This window comes from Bactrocera tryoni, chromosome 2 (assembly GCF_016617805.1).
Source record: "Bactrocera tryoni isolate S06 chromosome 2, CSIRO_BtryS06_freeze2, whole genome shotgun sequence".
NCBI lineage: Eukaryota > Metazoa > Arthropoda > Insecta > Diptera > Tephritidae > Bactrocera > Bactrocera tryoni.
The window spans coordinates 41384266-41397864 of NC_052500.1; positions in this window are offsets into that span (position 1 = coordinate 41384266).

Genomic DNA, 13599 nt, shown 5'->3' on the forward strand with positions numbered 1-13599 from the left:
AATACAGGAGTCAATGGTGGTCGAGGTGGTAAGCGCTTCAAAAGTTACGACGAGCACGTGGGTACGTAGGTTCGAATCCCAACAGAATTTATTTTTAATTGAATATGTCACCAACCAAAAATTGAAACATTGTTCTACAAAAACAACAACAGCATAAGCATGGCAACATTGTGTTGTTGGTAGAAAAGCCGAGCTGTGCCGAAAGAGACGAACAAACGATCGCCGATTGTCACCGCTTCGCTTGCTGCTCGAACATCTTCGCAGCCAAGGTTGCGTAGATTCATATTGAGCAAGGTTGTGCCACCTGAATCTATCGCAACCTTTTCCGAACTCGTATAAGAAGTATAACTTCAAAAATAATTTAATTCTTTCCATCATTTTAGATATTTTCAAATTTCGGAGAAAAAAATCTCAAGCCGGACACAATCATTAGATGTTAGATTTGTAAGATCAAACGATTAAACTCAAGAAAGATGTGTGATGTAAATTGATGTATTTAGTATTCTAAATTGTACAAAGTATAACAATATAAATTATATATGAACCATACATAAGCTTCTTCCAAAAAAATATATACATTACAAACCGAATTTTCTTTCTTACAAGTATGTATAATATACATTGTATATATGTATATAAACATTAGAGTGATTCAAAAAAAATTTTTTTTTTTTCGTTTCGTACTTGGAAAAATTGGTTCTTAGACACCTCTAAGAAAGCCTCTCCAAACATGAGTTTTTAATTGTAACGGGAAGGTCCTCCTACATACAGTTTTCTATTTTTTCTTATTATTAGATTGAAAATTTTATAGCTCGCTTCCAACTACTTGAAAAAATATCTTGTTCCTTGAATTTTGTAGGAAATTGAATGCTCTACAAAAAAGGTCTATTATGATTTTTTCGTAAACCCAACCATTTAAAAGATATTAACGGTTGAAGTTTGATCATTTTTGGGAAATTTTTTTTTTTATTATGAATTTTATAACTCAATAAAAAAAATCATTATGAATAAGGTTTTTGGAGAGGCTTTCTTAGAGGTGTCTAGGAACCTATTTTTCAGAGCATCAAACGAAAAAAAAAATTTCTTTTTTGATCCACCTTAATATGCAATGATGTTTGACGATGAATATCTCGTAAACGCTTATTTTAATCGAAAAATCATGAGAGACCATTTTTATAGAGCAGTAAATTTCCTACAAAATTATGAGTTTCATCATTCATAATAATTTTTTTGTCATTGAGTTATAAAATTCATAAGAAATAAAAAATTTTCTAAAAATAATAAAATTTTAACTGTTAATATCTTTTAAACGTTTGGGTTTACGAAAAAATCATAGTAGACCTTTTTTGTGGAGCATTCAATTTCCCAGAAAATCTAAGAAACAAGATATTTTTTCAAGTAGTTGGAAGCGAGATATAAATTTTTCAATCTGATAATAAGAAAAAATAGAAAACTGTATGTAGGACGACCTTCCCGTTACAATTAAAAACTCATGTTTGGAGAGGCTTTCTTAGAGGTGTCAAGGAACCTATTTTTCCACGTACGAAACGAAAAAAAAAATTTTTTTTTTGAATCACTCTAATAAACATGTTTATATGTTAAAATAGTAAAACCATATATAAATCTTGCCAAAAAATTGCTTGTAAGAAAGAAAATACGGTTTGTAATGTATATATAAATGGTAATATTTAAAAGCTAATCCTAAACAATTACTGAAAATTTGCAAAAAATATTAAGGAAAAATATACCCGTTATATATACACATAAAAAAATATATAAAAAGAAATAAAACAACAATTTCAATTGTTTTATATATAAGGAAAAAGGTGACCGATACGATATGCCGTGGTAACCAATGAATAACTCATATCAAGGGGGAGTTAACTGGTGCACCAAATTTTTGTGACCAATGAATAACCAAACAAATAACCTATCGATAAGTTTTCTGTAACTCATAGGTAACCAAACAAATTATTTACGCTGGTGTCTGCATATTCCCTTCCGCAACGAAGAGACAGAACTACTTTCCGAGTCAAAATTCCTTCATTTAGAATTTGCTTTATAAAATGTGCATAATGAATTTAAATGTTCTAGTTTTCTTTCATACAAAATGATATGCATTTCTGAATATTACTAAGAGTATAACTTCTTCCGCGCGTAGGGACTCCACGCACCTTTTTTTTCTAATGTTTAATAATAAAGAACAAAAACAAGAAACCAATAAATGGAATACATCATTAAGAAATTACACAAAAAATTAGTTAATATGAACAAAAGTTTTGTATTTCAACTTACAGTAAAAAAAATTATATACATATTTAAAGAAATAATTAGCAAATTAAATTTAATAAAGTAAACTTTGTTTGCCCTTTTTCATAAATTGTCTATCACGTATGTCATAATTCGAAACGTTCACGGATCTAATGGTTCGACCCCAGGTTCCACAACTCCCGTGAACATCTTGATTTGAATTTGAATTCTACTTTCGTATATACATAAATACATACATGTGTGCCTGATAGATGCATACGAAAGTTTTAAATGATGGAAGGTGTGATTTTATATTACTATTGTAACATAGTAAGTTTGTAGGATATTATGATTAATTAGAAAGTTATCAAGTTTGCATGAATTCATAAAATTTCGCCAAATGATATTCATTACCAATTAATGTGATTTCATAAAAACGTATATAATATATTATAATGTGTAACCAAAAGATCAATAAACATCTGTAATAGAAATGTATATTTCTGAGCATATTTTTCATTCAATGCTCCGGTCTGTTCATCATCTTATCAAAATATCCTAAACAAACAATCATCAAAACAACCTTATGTTTTAGTAAACAGAACAACATTAAAGAAAATTCATCAAAAAATCCTTATCTTGGATTATTATTATTCTATTGTTAGAAGTGCACTATTAGTACAACAAACAATAACGACCCAAATAGCTATTTATAGTAAATAATAATAATAGTAAACAACCAACATCTCAATAGCATAAGTAGCACTAAGATTTATGTAAACAAACAAAATGTTATATCAAAAAAAACCTGGCAACCCTTCTCGTGCTCAGCTGTAAATTTGGTGCTCTGGCGAATTTATTTAATTTATATTTAAAACTTTATTGTGAAAATTTTTGTATTAAGTGACCTTTTAAGATAAGTATCAGTGTTATATTGTGCTAGTGAAGCAATTGATTTTACTTTAATTCTGTTCTGGCTAATTTTAATTTATTGTGCCGAGTCATTTTCAATTTGTTTTTGTTGCTACATTTTAAATAGTGCAATTGTTAGTGTTAATTTATATTGCTTACTTAAATTTCTCTCTTGTTTTTATTCATTTCCATCTTTGTCCACAGCTGATCGCGAGTTTCTTACTTTTCGTGTGTTACAGTGCATCTCAAACTGCTCGCTACATTGGTTGTTATCTTTGATAACTAACTATTTTATTGCATTCATTTGTTATAAATATTTTTGTCATCGCGCTTTTTACTTTTATTATTTAACATTTTTTATATTTTTGTTTAATACTGTTTTTGTTCATTATGACTTGTAACTTTCCGAACTGCTCTGTGAAAAGCGAGTCGGAACGCTATGTTTCTTGTTGGCTTTGTGATGGGCTTGCCCATCTTAAATGTGCTGGACTGACAGGTAGGATTTTGGATTTCATTCTTGACAGTAAGGGCTTGCGCTGGTCTTGCTTGAAATGCAGACCAACTGAAATTGAATTGTTTAAAGTTTTTAAGCAGGCGCGCAATGGTTTCAAGGAGATTGGTCGAGAGCTTGAAACCCTTACTGAAAAATTTAGGCATTATGAAACGCTGTTTCAATCATTTCAATGCCTAAATACTCGGGATGAGAATCCAAAACCTAAACGAAAACGTCCGTCTGATGAAGATACCACTGTATCTTTCTTAAAAAGTATGCCCCCACCCGCTATTGACCTCATAAATCTTGCATCCCCTCGTCCTCAATTAGAGAAGGTTCCGTCTGCTCAGGACACAGAGAAAACTGTTACTGAATACGGTAAGCGGAAAACTTCTCAAGATCCGCCTCCAAATACCTCCAAGTCAGCTAATAAAAACTTAGTGGTAATACCGCGGAAAAAAGCAATTTTTATCTCGAGACTTGCTGCGGATACCACAGTCGAGGATATAAACAGTTACATCTCGTCGAAATTAAAAACGATAGATACAGACATCCGTAAATTTAATTTCAAATACAACAGGGATATTTCCTCGTTTAAGATCGACGTATCCGCTGACAATTTTCAATTGATACTTGACAACTCATTCTGGCCATCTGGGGTCTTTGTGTGCGAATTCGAGCACAAACGTGAAAAGCCCCCTGTAGTTGTCACTAAAATGCTAAGAAATCCCGTTGATACAAAAAACTAATTAGCAATAATTCGCTGATTGTTTTTTATCAAAATGTTAGAGGGCTTAATACAAAACTTACTGATTTGTATCTAAATAGCATTCATTGTAACTTTAAAATCATTGCTTTGACAGAAACTTGGCTAAAGCCCCACATTTTTGATAACGAAATATTCAACAGCGAATTCGAAATCTTTAGATATGACCGGCTGAACATAAAAGGAGGTGGCGTCTTGTTTGCTGTTCATTCTTCAATTCCATCTGAAGAAGTCGATGTTCCGTATGCAGACTTCATTGAATTTAAGTGCATTCGTATTTGCGCTAATAGTGGCCATAGCTACTCAACATTGTCTTATATACCGCCTCACTCTGACATATCTGTATATATGCAGCATGCTACATTAATAAGTAATGTTTTCTCAATGGTTAATGATTCTGATTCCATGATTGTTTTGGGAGATTTCAACTTACCGTGCGTATCATGGAAATCTATTGATGATCACACCATCCCTATTAGTACTTGTTCATGTTTTAACGAGTTCTTAGATGAAATGTCGGAGTTGAGTCTTAACCAAATTAATTTAATTTCAAATGAATTTGGTAAGCTCTTAGATCTAGTTTACGTCGATAACGCTTCAATGTTCTCTGCTGTCCGATGTGATCCTTTAGTTCGGCCAGAGGACACGTATCATCCTGCTTTGGAAATTAACATCGAAATCATAGCCAACTTTGCTTATAATAATACACAAGACCTTTGTTTTCGGTTCAACTTTGCGAAAGCTAATTTTAAGAAGATTAATTATAAACTTTCTAAAATAACTTGGCCAGATTACAGTGGCAATATTGAATTTAGTGCTTCCCACTTTAATGAAACTATTGTAAACTTATTTGAAAAATATGTTCCGAAGTGTGTTGTTACTCAAAAAATTAGTTCTAATTTATGGTTTTCGAAAGAATTATGTAAATTAAAAAATAGAAAATCTCGTGCTTTTAAACTTTAAAAAAAAACGGGTTTAGTTGCTAACTATTCAAAATATTCTAAATTGCGTCGACAATTTGCTGAACTTAACAAAATATGTTATAGTAATTATATAAATAAAGTAAAAAATAATATTATACGTAATCCAAAATTGTTGTATGGTTTCGTCAACTCCAAACGCAGGATTTCTAATTTTCCGTCCGCTATGAAATATAAGTCTAGTATGTCCAGTGACAATCGCACCATTTCTAATATGTTCGCTGAATTCTTTAGGTCCAATTACTCTTCAAAATCTCCACAAAATGTTCCGCATCAGCACAAGTTATGTCCGATTTCTGTCATTAACGCACCTACCATTTCCGAAGCAGACGTCTTAAATCAGTTAAATATGTTAGAACAATCATACAATTACTGCTCAGATATGATTCCCTCATACTTTCTTAAGAAATGTGCCAAATATATATACCAACTCCTAACAAAACTATTTAACTCATCTCTTAAGCAAGGCTTATTTCCATCCATATGGAAAAAGTCATTTATAATTCCTTTGCATAAGAGTGGATTTAGGTCATCTATTGAAAACTATAGGGGAATAGCAAAGCTGTCTGCAATACCTAAACTTTTTGAAGCAATTATAACAGACGACATAACCTTCCGGATCTCTCCACTAATTTCTTGTTTTCAGCGCGGTTTTCGTAAAGGGAAATCTACCACAACTAATTTGCTTGAATTTGTATCACATGTATCAACGGGCTTTAGGGAGAATAAGAATACTGATGTTATATATGTATACAGATTTTAGTAAAGCTTTTGGTAAAGTAAACCATTCAATTCTTTTGAATAAACTTGATCTTCTTGGTTTTCAACCAATATTTCTAAAATGGGTTGCTTCTTATCTTAGTAATAGAATTCAACAAGTCATATTTAAAGATACTTTTTCTGACATAATCAATGTTCCTTCAGGCGTTCCTCAAGGTAGCCACCTTGGTCCAATTCTGTTCTTGTTATTTATTAACGACATATCATCTGTTGTTAAGTTTTCAAAAGTTTTATTATATGCTGACGATGTAAAACTTTTTAAAACATATACTTCAAACAGCGAAAGATGTCAGTTGCAAACAGACTTAAACAACCTAGTTTCTTGGTGTGATAGAAATGACATGCCATTAAACCTTAAAAAATGTAAAACGATGTGCTTTTCACGTAGAGCTGTAGACCCTACCTCATACGCAATACAAAACTTTAGGTTGGAGCAAGTATGCAGTTTTGTTGATCTGGGAGTAACTAATGACCCCAAACTCAATTTTAATCTTCACATATCTTCCACGGTTTTTAAAGCTAAAGGCGCTCTTAGTTTTGTTAAACGTTGGTCTAAAGAATTTAGAGATCCGCTTACCACAAAAATTCTTTTTACATCTCTGGTGAGGCCTATATTGGAGTATGCTTCTGTGGTTTGGAACCCTAGTTACCAAGTCCATTCGGATAAGTTAGAGTCCGTTCAAAAACATTTTTTACTTTTTGCCTTAAATCATTTGCATTGGGATTCCAGTTTAAATCTTCCCCCTTACATTAACCGTTTAAAACTTATAAATCTCCCGACACTCGCTAGTCGTAGGGAGATGCTTGGTATAATATTTCTTGTAAAACTCATGAATGGGTCAGTCTGTAGCCCATCTCTCTTATCTGATATTAATTTTAACGTTCCCGCTCGCCCTACCAGGCAGTTTAGACCCTTACTTTTAAAATTTTCTAGAACAAATTTTGAGTTAAACGAACCATTCCGCCGTATATGTCATGATTTCAATAACAGACTCACTCCTTACCATTAAAAAATTATTTTATCTACTCTTAACAAGTAACATTTAATAATTATAAACTTTAATCTAATTCTTAATTTCGGCTGTTGAAATTTTTGTTTCTGTAGCTGAGCAGCTTAAGATCGCAACGCTTAAAACTCTCTTGCCTTTTATGACTCGGCTAATTCCGCTCGTTCGCGGATTGCGCCCCTCGCGTCGGTTGGGCGAGAGGTGGGTAATCGTTGGGTATTATTATTATTATTATCTAAAAGGGGAAACTGACCAGTTAGTATGTCTGTTATACTAAGAAGTAATTATAGTAAGAACCATGTAATAAGTTAGTCTTAAGAGTATTAATAATGAGTATAAATTTCAGTGCAGCTCAAAATTATATTCTTTTGACTCATTTTTACTTCATGTAAAAATTAACTCTCGCGAATGTTAAAAATTCTCCTTCTGTGGTGTGCAATGATAATTAAAAAGGATTCAATTCTTCAAATGATCGCCTTACAGTTTTCTTCATTTGTAACAACTTTTGTTGACAACTTATTTTGACAAAATACAGTTACAAACAATAAAATGTTTAGAAAAATAAAATAGCATTGAATTAAGGCTGGGATTTAGAGTAACATCTAACGATTTTGGTGTTAACATGATCTGAAAACCAAAGACTCGAAGTGTATTTCGCCATTTGCTCCGCATTGACACCTTTCGGGCCGATCTGCTAAAGAGATTTTTCTATACAAGTTGTCTTCTTACCGTTCTTTAAGAAATTTTTGCACTAAATTATTGTTTAATGGTTGCAGTGGAAGGGGTCGATAATTTTGCGATATTTTGATCGCCTTCAGTCGTAGCTCGGACACTTCTTTAAAATCTTTTCGGAGATTTTGAGGCATCAAATACAAGTTTTTGCGACATTTTCAATATGTTTGCAATTTCCCTATGCGAATGACCCACACATTCCAAATTTTTTACGGTAAACATTTCTTCTTCTAAACAATGCTTTGCTCGACACATTTTTCTCCATACATATATAATTAATACATATATTCATTCCACAGATCTAATTAAGCTAATATAACTACTTATTACGTTTATTAAATACAATATTTTCTGTTTATAAAATTATTCCGTTATTGATTCTACTATTTTGTCACTAAGCATTAATACATAATAAAAGACCAAATTTATCGGAGAAAACAAACCACTGAATTTAGCTGTTTAAAATGAAAAGGTTTAGTGTATTTAAAATGTATAATTTACTTAAAGTTGTCCTTTGTTTACAGAACAATATTTTGCGAAATAATCTATTCCGTCGAATTGTGTTGAATCGCTGGAAGTTGGCGCGATCGGAACGATATCGATTTTTTAAAGCATACATGGTTCCATTTGTTATTATTGCAAAAGAGTTACCACATATTTAAAAAATACAAAAAAATTGTACTATTATTTTAAAACAAACCCTTTGATTTTATTTTAGGGTCCGTAACTGTATATACAGCAGCTCCAATAATAACGATATCAAAAACCAACGAAGTGTTAAACTATTGATATTATTCATAACTTTACTCTTATAATAAAAATGGTGCATGATTTTTTAGGGTGCGCCAGTTTTTCCTTCATATAGTTGGGGGCTTAACTCATGTAAACATCCTGGGCCCCCTAGGCGAATATTTTGCGTAGTATTATACGTATATGCTGCGACATATATTTATTCGTACTGTTGGTGCAGTAGCCGAAGCGCAGAATACTTTGTGTACTTTAATGATGGAGTTGTAATATACTCATTTTTATCCGTAAATGTGGAAAACGGTTTTTAGTTTGAAACATACCACATGCATTTGAATATACATTTTAATATGTTTTGCATGTTTATTTGATTTTGCTGTTTTGAAGACTCATTATTACAGCAAACAAGTGTGTGCGTGGTTTGTTTTTATTCATTTCATTAACATTATTTGAATATTTTATTGGTTTGGTATGACAATTGTTTATTTTCCTTTTCCGTATTTTCGGATACAACGGATAGTAACTCCATGCCTGGCTCAGATATGGCCAGAATGGGTACTTCTAGCTCTGGAGTTAGGCCTATGAAATTTGAGGGATCTTGCGAGAGAGTGGCCGTGAATGGAGAACGGCTTCTCTCGTAGAGTAGAGAATTCTTCATAATACATTTGATGCTTTTTATAACCGATTCCCATAACCCACCTACATATGTATATGAGGAGCGCTTGGATGGATGAGATAAGAGCGACCTTTGCTTTTTGTAAGTGTATGTGCGTCACTGTATCGCATTGGGGATGGTGACCCCTTAACTTCCTTTTGAGATTTTATTTAGTTTTGAAAATTTAAACCTGTATGCAGCAATGTTGTATGAAAAGTGTCGATTTTCCGACTTTTTGAGACAATTTTGTTATATTTTATAATTAAGTGCGTATGCACTAATTTGGCACTTAGTAGCGCGCCACTTGCGATTTTTTAAGCAGGTTTTTTGTACCATTATTGGCGATAGCCATCCGTATGGCTTGTGTTTTTATATAAGGTTGTCAGGGGGCAGCTGACTTTGTTTTTGCTGCAAATTCATTAAGTGTTGGAAAACGATGGCTTAAATGGTAGTCGTACGACGTAGCGGTCGTTATTTGATCGAGTAGTTGTGGCTTAAGAGAAATCATCACAATACGGATATTCTACAGCTTTATTTAATATAGGGGGAAGTTTCCCTATCTCTCGAAATATTGTATCGAAATTATGGTATTTGTTTGAGGTTTCCCCAACTTGAGTTGACATGGTGGTAATTGGTTCTATAACTAGTCTACTTTGTGTTTCGCTGTGCAGTGTTTGAACTTTTTGTGTCTTTGGGCAACATGGTGTCTCTTGGCAATTTTTAGAACTTTGGTTTTCAGGATTTGCTTTTGCAATCAAACCCGTGGTTATATTTGCATGTGACAAGTATTTTGAACACAAAATTGTTTCTTTCATTAATTTTTAGTTTTTAAACTTTTCGCAAGACATCAGTTTATGTCCTCTTGTGCATAGTTCGCATGACGTATATTTTTTCTGTTCGGATATGAACGATTGCGTTTTGTAGAAACTTTTGTTTAAATTCTTATTGCTTCTAGCTTTAAGTTTCCTTAAGCTTCGATTTTGGTCGTGTTGAATTTTTTTGTTCCGACTATTTTTTCCTTTACTCTTTCCGCTATTTCATATTGGGTCATAAAATCTCTCATCTGTTGCCACGGTGTGCACTTCTTTCTAGATGAGAGTGATTGCTCCCATAAAAATAACGATCCTTGTGGTAATGTGAAATTGGGTCCCAGCTATCTGTGGAGCAATTTTGAGTCGATAGAACCGACAAACAATTTGAAACAGTGGATTCTAGTTTAATGAATTCTTTACTTGTTTCTTTCTTTATTTTTGGCAAGTTCATTATTGTCGTTACTTGTTTATCGATCAGTATTCTTTCGTTTTCGTATCTTGCTTTTAGAGCTTCCCAAGTCGAATTGAAATTATCGTCATTTAATTCGATCTTTTTGACTATTACGCCTGGTTGACCTTTTGTTTTGTATCAGAGGTGATACATTTTTTGTGCTTTTGATAGTTGTGGATGGTTGATGTAAACAAGTTCCGGAAGGACGGCCATTCTTCATAACCTTCATAAAATGTTTCTGTGCCACATGCGGGTACCTTGAGGTGCATGCCTGAACTTGCCTTTGCTTGTCTATTTTTGGAAGCTCTCCTCTCGGAGTAGGTGTAATTTCTTTTATTAGCTATAATTGATCAGAGATCAAAACTCTTCTTTCTTCATACTGGTCTAAGCAGTTTTCGTATATTGCGTAAGTCGAGGATTTAAAATTTTCAAGTAGTTCTGAATTATCTACTATGGCGTAATGAGCCGCGAGTCCTTAAAGATTTTAGTTTTTTACTAGAGGACCCGTCCACGTTTCACTGTGGCTGATACACAGATAATACAACTACTACCGTCGATGTATATGATTTCTATTAGCTGGATTATAACTATTAGTTAATGAGATATAGCATTTTTGTGAAGCAACTTGCGTTAGTTTATAAAAAAATGGATCATAAAGCATTTCGTGTGTTAATAAAGCATTGTTTTTCGGGGGAAAATACTGTTGAATTTGGGCTAAGGGAAATCCACCGTTGATAAGATATTTGCTAAGCTGTAAACAGGCGAAATGAGCACTGAGGACAATGATGCTCTAAAGAGGCGAAAGCTCTGTGAAAAGTGGGTGCCTCGAAAGTTCATAATCCAACAAAAACAACGAACAACTGATTCTGAGACGTGGTTGAGTGCCTTCCCACCAATTTTCAGTCCAGTTATAAATGGTGTAACTAACACAACATTCTTTAATATACATATATAAGCATTTCCAACGGTCGCGAACCGTACGTTCGCCCGCATTTAAAGTTCAAAAAACAAGGAAAACATAAATTTGTCTTAATTTTTTTTAAGTTTCGATAGCATTTTGCTAGGTCTTTCTTTGGTGCAAAAGGTAGGATCTTTCGATTTTTAATTTTTAATATGTTAGCGACAAACATGCGGTCGCAAACGTACGAATAATGGAAGTTGCTTTTGGGTGCAACTAGAAAACGCAAAAAATAGCGAAATGGAGCAAAATATTCTAAAAGGATTAATTTATATTAAATTGGAATAAAGTAACTTCCTCCTAACTAATTGCACGCTGAAATTTGTCCATTGGTGTTTTATTTATAAGGTTGAGTACCGGTCGCGAACGTACGGGTCGCGAAGGTACGATTTTTCCATCAAGTTTTTATTTGGATTTTGGAAACCTTTTCTTAACCCTTCTGCTATGTTAGGAAAAAATTACACATATAGTGTTTTGGGTCAATTTGACCACTTATAAAAACTCCACTAATAACACTATTTTATTGAAAGAGTTCATATTTTCTTATTTGAATCAAGTTAAGTGTACGTTAATTATAGAAAATAGTAGAAATATTTCACAAACTAAGCTGCTGTGTTCCTCGCAAACAAATTTTTGGCACGTACTACAAACAGCTGAATATTTGTTCGAATTTTTTGTATGATGACAGAAGAAACATCGCTGTAGTTTTTTGGTGGATTCATTTCTGGCAGAAATATTAGAAGTAGACGTTTCTTCTGCAGATTTGGAGTTTTCTTGAATATTTTTTACTATATTCTTAGCAGCGATTCCTCGCGGCAGTCTCTCTCTGTGGACAATATTTGGTTCGACCATTTGCTTTCCCAGCTCTTCAAGAAAAAGTCATCGCTTATAAAGCTTGTTGGTGTTCCATGAGGGATTTATCTCTGTCCATATTACGTATGCGTTATATGCCGATATATCTAACACTAGCTGTGCCCGCGACTTCGTCCGCGTGGAATAGTGATTTGGGCTTCGTCTTTATCTTCGTCCGCGTCAATTTCTGTTATCAAAGAGCTTCTGCGTAAATTATATTGTTTGTTTTATTTTCTGGTGGCAGAATAATATATTGATTTTCTCCGTAACCTGATCTTGACAATGCGACATATAATTGGCCATATGAAAAGCAGTCTTGGCGTAAATCGATCCCCATGTGTTTAAATGTTTGATAGCTTAAGGGGAAATAGAATTTTTTTGAAATTAAAACCAGTCAAAACGATTGCAACGATCACGTTATTGCGAAGAAATTTGACTTGAAGTCGGGTCCCGTTGCATAAATTAGGTGGTTTCAGATTTCTAAGTAAAATTATTGGGGCGCCTATTTTTAGCTTAAGGGAATGTGTAGGAAGGCCACTTGGGTTCAAAGAATTTAGAAACTCCAGTGGGTAATGGACCACATCTTCTTGATCCATTACATTATCAATAGATGTGTATGTGACTATATCTCCTTCAAGTTTATTTAAAATTATGTCATTAATTTCGTCCACGCTACTGTTTCTCGCCGCCAATATTGCCCTTTGACACATCCATTGGTGATCTTTATTTTCTATTTCGCTGATATCAGGGTAAACTTTTGATATTAAATCCTCAATGTTACCTACTCTTACTCCGAAATCCCGGTCAATTTCAATTTTATTTTGAAAATGAGGTATTTTCCCATCTCCTACTAAAAGTAATTTTAAAGGGAAAGTTATACTACCTCCCCCCAAAAGGGCTCTCTTATTTGTCGAGAATTTTAAAATATTTACAAACTTCCATAATGGAGAACTTTTAAGGCAAGACTTTACAATGTCTGCTCTGGTTCCCCTTACTATTACGGGTAAAGTTTGTCGAAAGTCCCCAGCAAACATAACAGTAATCCCACCCATGATTTTATCACAGCTTCTAAGATCTCTAAGAGTTCTGTCTAGAGCTTCTACGTAAGCTCTATGGATCATGGTACATTCGTCCCCGATTATTAAACTGACATCTTGTAAAACTTTTCCCAAAGGGCCCTTTTTACGTATAAAGCACACGCTAT